Source organism: Humulus lupulus, chromosome 8, assembly GCF_963169125.1.
Source record: "Humulus lupulus chromosome 8, drHumLupu1.1, whole genome shotgun sequence".
In the NCBI taxonomy this organism is placed as follows: Eukaryota; Viridiplantae; Streptophyta; class Magnoliopsida; order Rosales; family Cannabaceae; genus Humulus; species Humulus lupulus.
In genome coordinates this window covers 59429541-59438617 of record NC_084800.1, presented here as the reverse complement: position 1 = coordinate 59438617, position 9077 = coordinate 59429541, and positions in this window count along the sequence as shown.

Genomic DNA, 9077 nt, shown 5'->3' with positions numbered 1-9077 from the left:
GCTAAAGCTGCTAAATTCCCATAACTTTTCCTGCTAAGTGCATCGGCAACTACGTTTGCCTTCCCCGGGTGGTATAGGATTTCGTAGTCGTAATTCTTTACTAACTCCAACCACCTGCGCTGCCTCATGTTGAGCTCCTTCTGAGTAAAGAAGTACTTTATACTCTTGTGGTCCGTATAAATCTCGCACCGTTCTCCGTAAAGATAATGGCGCCAGATTTTTAACGCAAAGACCACCGCTGCCAACTCCATATCGTGAGTTGGATAGCGCTGTTCATACTCCTTTAACTGCCGTGAGGCATAGGCTATCACCTTGTCATTTTGCATTAGTACGCAACCCAATCCTTGCTTCGATGCATCGCAGTAGACAACGAACTTATCGTTGGGTGTTGGTACACTGAGTACTGGTGTTGAGCAAAGCTCATCCTTAAGCAACTGGAAGCTTTCTTCACACTTATCGTTCCAGTTAAACTTTTGTTGCTTCCGGGTCAGGTTGGTGAGCGGAGTGGCTATCTTTGAAAAGCCCTCTACAAACTTCCTATAATAACCTGCTAGCCCTAGGAAGCTTCTTACTTCAGATGCATTCTTTGGTCTGGGCCAATCCTTCACGGCCTCTACCTTTGATGGGTCTACTGCAACTCCATCTTTCAATATAATGTGCCCGAGGAACGCCACTTGCGAAAGCCAAAATTCGCATTTCTTGAACTTGGCGTAGAGTTGATGTTCCTTTAATCGCATCAAAATCAACCTCAAATGTTCCTCGTGCTTTACTTCACCCTTGGAGTATATCAAAATGTCATCGATGAACACAACGATGAACTTATCTAGGGAATCCTTGAAGACCCTATTCATTAAGTCCATAAACGCGGCTGGTACGTTAGTAAGACCAAAAGACATAACCAAGAACTCGTAATGTCCATAACGAGTCCTAAAGGCTGTCTTAGGAATATCTTCTCCCTTTACCTTGAGCTGATGATACCCGGACCGTAAATCTATCTTTGAAAATACAGTCGCGCCTTGGAGTTGATCAAACAAATCGTCGATCCGAGGTAGCGGGTACTTGTTCTTAATCGTTACTTTGTTCAACTCACGATAGTCTATGCACATCTGCATACTTCCGTCCTTCTTCTTCATGAATAGTACCGGAGCTCCCCATGGTGAATGGCTTGGCCTAATAAAACCCAAGTCTAGGAGTTCTTGTAGTTGCGTCTTTAACTCCTTGAGTTCCGTAGGTGCCATCCGGTATGGTGCCTTAGAGATAGGCTCGGTGCTTGGTACTAATTCTACCGTGAAGTCTATTTCTCTAGTTGGTGGCAATCCTGGCAAGTCATCGGGAAATACCTCTGGAAATTCTTGTATAACTCAGACATCTCCAACTTTAAGTGGCGTCTCCCTTTCCACGTTCGTGATGCTGGCTAAGAATGCTTGGCATCCTTTCTCCATCATTCTCTGAGCTTTGAGAGATGACACTAACGTGGTGCGTAACCTTGCAGCTTGTCCCATGAAGCATAGTCTCTGGCCGTCAGGAGTCTCGAACATCACCTTCTTGCGTTTACAGTCGATGGTTGCGCCGTGCCGTGCTAGCCAGTCCATGCCTAGTATTACGTCGAAGTCCTTGATCACTAGCTCTATCAGGTCTCCTTCTAGTTCTATGTCCTCAATCTTGATCGGTACGCCTCGTATTATCCGTGATGATAGAACTACTTTGCCCGAAGGCAACTCGGTTACAAACCTAGTTCTAAATATTTCACAAGGTTTGCCTAGTTTTTCTATCATTCCTAATGAGATATACGAATGAGTGGCTCCCGAATCAAATAATACACAACATTGGTTATTGAGGATAGAAACCTGACATGTGACCACCTTGTTTCTAGCATCAGCCTCTCCTTGGGTTAAAGTAAAAACCCTAGCAGGAACCATCTTTTCGTCCTTCTTCCCTTATGGCTTTTGCTGAGGACAATCTCTTTTACGATGCCCTTCCTGACCACAGTTAAAGCATTCCTTGGTGTTTGCGCGGCATTCTCCAGGATGCTTCTTCTGACACTTAGCACATGGCAGGTATTCTACGTAGCCCGGCCTATTTCCTCCATTATTCGTACGTGCCTTCTTATCGCTGTCGAACTTCTTGTTATTCGGATGCCGTCTTTTCTGGCCGTTACCGTTGTTGCTGGACTGATTGTTGCCATTATGGTTGTTGTTCCGACTGGCCTAAGGTTGACTTTGCTGTCTAGGTTCAGGCTTACTGGCTTCTTCTTTGCTTACATTGGCCTGCAACCTTTCTACTTCGATTGCCGTCTCAAGAACGTCAGCATATGTAGTGTTTCCCGGGTTTGCTAGCTTAACCCCCATCTCGATCTTTGGTCGAAGTCCTCTAACAAACTTTTTCACCCTCAGAAAATCGGTTGGAACCATCTCAGAGGCGAACTTAGCTAAGCGGTCAAACTGACGAGCATATTCTGCCACTGATAAATTACCTTGCTTCAAGTTGGAAAACTCCTCAACTCTTGAAGCGAGTACAGTTGAGTTGTAGTACTTTTTGTGGAAGAGCTCCACAAATCGGGTCCATGTCATGGTGGCAGCATCATGAGATTGCTGGACCAAGTCCCACCATAACATGGCATCCTTCTTGAGTAAAGACGAGACGCAGGATATGCGGTCCGCATTACTGAGGTTCATGTGCGTCAGAATCGGCTCCACATTCCTTAGCCACTCTTCTGCCTCAAAGGGGTCTGTAGTCCCTTCGAAGTTTGGAGGGTGCTGCTTGTGGAACCTCTCATACACTGGCTCCATGTTCGATACTGGATATGGTGCGTAGTTCGTCATTGGCCATCCCCCATATGGACCAACTTTTTGGGGTGCTGGGGCCATTTGCTGTGGCTGCGTCTGCGGCTGCGGCGGAGGCTGAGGCTGAGTTTGAGCCTGTTGGCGTTGTTGCTGCAAAAGTTCTTCGACTTGCTGTCGCAGTCTAGCGATCTCTGCAGTGTTGTCAGCTGGCGGTGCCGGCGTATTGCGGCGGGCAGTAGCACGCACTCCCCTTCTGCGAACTGGAGGGGCTTCATTGGTTGCTGGGACGGCGTTGGAGGCGTTTCCGTTGGTGCGTGCGGATCTTCGAAGCGACATCGTAGCAGAGTTCTAACAGTTGAAAGAAACATGTTAGAACTTTACCTAATAGGCTCTAAGGCAAAAACTTATTCTAAACAAACATATCTCGGACCTATTTATTATGACTTTTTATGAAAAAAAAAATATAAGTCTTTATTTATTATTTAGAGTGGGTTTCTATACTTAGAAAAACAAGTCATCTTTATTTTCTAAGTGTGTTTTTAATTATCCTATATGACTTAATTCTCAGGCTCGAAACTTATCTTTGTTCCAAAGTTAACCATATTGAGGGAGGGCTGGGATCAGTAAAATCGTTCCCACTACTATGGCCCCCTAACTCTCAATAAGGAAACTTGGTTCATTGATTTGTATCCACCCTCACCGAACTTAGTCATTATTCATTTTATTTATTACTTATTATGATTGCGAAAAATAAAATCAAACTCATACATGATAATAAAATAGCATGTTATTCATTTGGAAAAAAAAAATTTCACTTATTACAATCATAAAATAAAGAAAGAAATAAGACAAACAATGAAAACTAGTATTCTAAAAATCGGGATCTTCTACATACGATCCTTCATCTAGCATATCGTCATCTATCTTCTCATAATCATCATTGTCATGTGCATCAAAATGTCCTCTAGAAAGGTTTGTGAGAATCCTATGTTTTTGCTCATTTGTGAATTGAAATTCGAATTTTGCAGTGAACCTAACTAAGAGGAAATAATATCGCATCACTAATGGTAATTCATCCTCATCATTCATGGTTTCCCATATTTCTTCTAAGGCTGCTATTACAGGATGGAAATCTTTCAATACCCTAATTATTAATACATATTGTTCCGTTGACCTCAACATTATTTGCTTAGACTCTTGAAGGTGGCCTATCTCTTGGTGGAACAAAAGCAGTCTTCGTGTGATTCTTTCTAGTGCTCCTATGGTATTTCTTGGCTCCCTTATTCTTTTTAAGGCCTTAATGGCTCGAATATCTTGATAGGTTAACGCTCTGTTCATACTTAACTGAAAACATAAACACTAAAGTTGTTAGCTATACACATAAGCAAAATAACTATAACTTAAATAATTACTTGGCGGTAAGATTCGGAGCTTTGAGCGTGTGTATCGAGGAGAACTTCATGCGAAGGAACCGTTTCTCTGATACTAACTGTAATGACCCAACTACTCTAGACTTTGGACCATTAACGAAAACCATACATAGACCCTAACCTTTAATAGAACTTACAAGTGAAAAAGATCATACTTTATTAAAAACTTGTAAAAACCAATGTTAAAACTTACATAACTCAAAGTAGGATATGGGATCCCATTGTTTTAAAAAGAAAACATATCTTACTTGAAATGAAAAGAGATTACATAAATAGATGCGGAAAAATACACATAAACCATAAATAAAAGACTACATCCTCGATATCGAACTCTCGACTCCTTGAATCCATTCATCACCGATACACATTCCCCAAGCGTCCACGAATCTTACCCGCCATTAAAGCTATTTTCCTGCTCATATAAACAAAAAGGAATGTGCCTAATGCCCAACAAGGAAAATCTACCACATAGTTCATATACATAAATTTCATAAGAAACATAAAAACATAACATAACACTTTTATCATACACATACTATAATGGCCATTATTACTTGGGGTCCCATAGACTAAACAAGTCATATGCCCATTAGATTAGTGGGGTCCTACTAGCTAAGCAGGTCATATGCCCATAATCTATTTGGGGCTTGTTAGTCATATGGGTCATATGCCCAAGTCTACATACATACATACACAGCACATTTCATAACATAAAAACATAAGATAACATAAGCATATAACATATAGATTCTATCCTATTTTCCTTACCAAAATTACTGGGATAAGAGGACAGATTTGGGACTTTGGAACACTCCTAAGAACCATTTGAAAAAGAGTGAGTATAGTGAAGAAGAGAAATGAAAGGAATGGAAGGACTAAACCATTGAGAAAATACTTACCAAATACTTATGTGCAAATTCTTAGATTTCCTAACCAAAATAAAGATTAAGGTTAGAAGGCTGTGTAGAAGACTATGAGAACTTAAAATAAAATAATACCAATGAACTAAAGTGTGGAAATACCTTGAAGACTTGTAAGACCAATCTACACCTCGAACCGAAATACTATAAAACCTTACTTCCCCAAGTGTTTGATAAGCTTATGATGATCAAGCTTATGATTCCCAACCCAAGTGTTTACACTCTCACACTCACCTAGCAACTTGCAGCCTCTGAACTTAGCGCAAAAGATGAATAATGGCTGGGTACTAGGTCCTATTTATAGAGTTTAGGAATGAAAGGATCTTAATTTTACTTGAATAAAAATAATGGCTTTTTAGGTGAAAATAATTTGAATTGTTGTTCAGCAGAGGCTGAAGACTCGTTCAAAAAGGTGCTGGACTTATCAAGAGGTTGAAGGGCTGAATGGAAAATGATTTCAAAACTTTTCAAAATAAGCTGAAGGAGGCGATATATCGCCCCCTATAGGCGATATATCGCCTGGACCAATATGCCCGAGGCAAACGTGCATCGTTTCGTGTTTTCCGTATCTACGTGCTGCGATATATCCCCCCCATAGCTGCGATATATCGGCATTCACTGATTATTTAAACACGAAATTACACATTTTTAGCTTAATTCAAATTGAGTAAATGGCCCTGACTAAGCCCTCAAACGTATTCAAAGCTGTTGACTGGCCTTAGAGCATTCAAACTTTACCCTTATTAAATTTAATCCTCAAAATACTTAATCCTTAATCACCCATACATAACATGTGCTTAAAATCCTATTGGTTCTTATCTAAACCTTATAGTATAATAAATATTATCCTTAATATCAGTCATATTAATCAAACCTTAGGTTAACATTAATATTCTTAAACTATAGGTTAAACTTAGAAAATCTACAAGTACTACTATGAGTGTCCAAATAAATCCCGGTCTGAACCAAAAATCCACAGTCAAAAAGATAATACTATAATTACTATAATACTACTATCTAACTTAGCTAAGTAAAGTTCTTGGGCTCTACAGTTAAGGCGGCCACACACTGTGGTGTCAATACATATAACAATAACTCATATGGAGGAGAAATAAAAATGGGAACCTGGCAAACAATATAATTGGTTCACTAAAACCTAGCCCAAATTATTGGGCTGCCACTATGAGCCTAACTATAGGCCTCCGTTTACACTTACTTACATTCTCATTTTCCTTTTCAAAACAGTGGCACTGAACTTAAACTTCTTATTACAACTTACTTTTATGTTGCATAAAACTTGCCAAGGCATCACATAATTTATCATCATAATATCATGCATGGTCTTATATCATACAATAATTCACCATATCACTGTTATGCCATGCATACAAATTTATGATGAAGTGTCCATGTATGTTAATACCACTTACTCACAACATATTCATGTAATGCATACTTTCACATAACATGTAATTCTTATGTTCCAGTTGAGTACTTTACTTACCTTCTGTCCAAAATATATTTCACCGTGTAACAAGTGGTGTCTTCGGTGTTGATGTGCTTATCCTGACAATGGCATGAATTTTACATCATAATGATGGCAGTAAGACATTGAACTATTATTTAAAAATATCCATAAAACATCATATCCAAATCATGCCTAAATTGCCTTAAACCACATAGATCGAGTGTTAGATTTATCTTAGACACTTGGGAAAAATTTGACAGAGCTTCCCCTTAATTTTAGCTATCCCCAAATATCAAAATCAATCAGTAATCAACATTAAATAGCCTGCCATAACCATATATCCGAAATACCAACATAATTCATCACGAAGTTATCATATACTGATTTTGATAAAATTATAATTTCCAAGATCATCACCCAAATTACATGAGCCTCCACGTCTATTCAAACATTTATAAACATATATACCCTCTTATAAACTCAATCAAATAACCAAAAGTCAGTTTGTACTTCAAGAACCACAAAAACCTCATAAGACACAAAATTTCACTTACCAAGCAACTTTTCGGCGAAAACAATCTCTTCTAGCTTTTCTAAATCTCAAACCACTTGGAAACCACCAAGAAATATCTTAAAAAGGATAAAAAAACCATATATAAGCTCTCAAAAAAATTCAAAAACATTTTTTAACTTCCAAGTACAAGAACTTACCATAAAATGGCCAGAACTAAGCTTAATCCACTTCTTTGGCTTTGATTTCACTTGGATCTCCTTAGAATATCTTCAAGCCAGCCAAGAAATGGTTTTTGGTTTTCTTTTCTCTCTGTTTTTCAAAGTCTTGGTCATGGAAAGTGATAAGGTTGATGAGAATCCTTTATTTTCAATGATTTGGCCTTATTGTATCAAAATTTGACACCTTTCACCTTATCATTACACTTTTTGACTTATGAAATCTTTATCACTTCAATAATTTCGACTTAATCATTTGCTAGGCCCATTATCCTTATGTGTGAAACACTCACACCAAACCTTAGGTCCATATGAATTCATACCCAATAGTTATGCTTACCTGAATGAGCGTAGAAAACTTATGCTAAGCTTGTTTTGACTTTGCGTCAATTGATAAAAGAGTTTTAGACTCATTTATCTGTGTTTTTTTAGAAAAAATATTAGGTGTTTGTTTTGTTTTGTTCTATTTTACGTTTGTCTTTGTATGTTTTTAAGTGTCGAAGGGCTTAGGTGACTTAGGTGTGGTAACATGGTGGAAAAATCGACAAAATGACAAAAACTGGTGGAAAACGTGTTTCGGAGCACTTCCTGCGACCGTAGGAAGTGTGTCTTGCAGCCGCAACTTCAGAGGAGTTTCTACATTTCTAGAGCATTCCTGCGACTGCAGGATATGTCTACAACAGAGAAAAACGCAGATTTTTAATTAAGGGTGTTTTAGTCATTTCATGTTTAACAAAACACTAATTAGGTTTAAATGACGATAAATGAGAGGGAAAGAGGCACTTTTTGGATATCTGGACTGGGAGAGGAGGCTAAGGAGGCTTTGTATGAAGATTGGATTGATCATCTAGAGTTCTTTTCTTTTCTTTTTCTTTTAGTTTATGTTAATTTCATGTTTATGGATTTCTTAATGATAAACATGAACTAAATTTCTGTTTAGTTTTTCTAATTGACTCTCTTGAAACTCTATTATGATTTAATGTATTTATCTATTTTTTCTTCATCTGAAATCGATTCAATTTGTGTTTATTGTGTATGTGATTGATTGATCAACTTTTACATACGAATTATGAATTTGAATCAAAATCTGAAAAGTGAGATTTGAATATGCTAAAATTGAATAGACATAGATTTCAATTTAGAACGAGAGTATCAAATTGGTTTATGTGATTTATGGCTGTATTCATTGCTTCCTATTGTTTGAATTGACCATAGAAATATAGAGAATTCACATTAGGTCGAGTTTTCTATTTCTTAACTCGAATACTCAAGTTTACACCGAAATACTAGTAATCGACATTGTACTATTTTCACCGCTTAACATCTTTTGCCTTCTATATCTCACTTTTCTCACTTGATTTCATGCCTTGTCCATATATTTCATCATTTCTTATATCTTGAGCACATCAAACACCCATAAAAGACAAGTCAAACGCCACAAGGTTAATAATATTGAACATACACATAGACATCATATACACAACTTTTATACTTATACATGAAAACACTTATAAGAATATGGATATGCTCAAATTATACATATTGTATGATATGTAATGCAATGCAATCATGTGATTATTGGCTATATTATATCAAAATAACTCTAGGTATTTGGATCTTATTTCATCTTCCCGTTCCCATGTCATTTTCTCAATATTTGAACTTCTCCACAAGACCATAACCAGTGAAATCTTCTTATTTCTCAACTCTTTCTCTTTTTTGTCAAGAATTTTGAAAAAAAAATTCT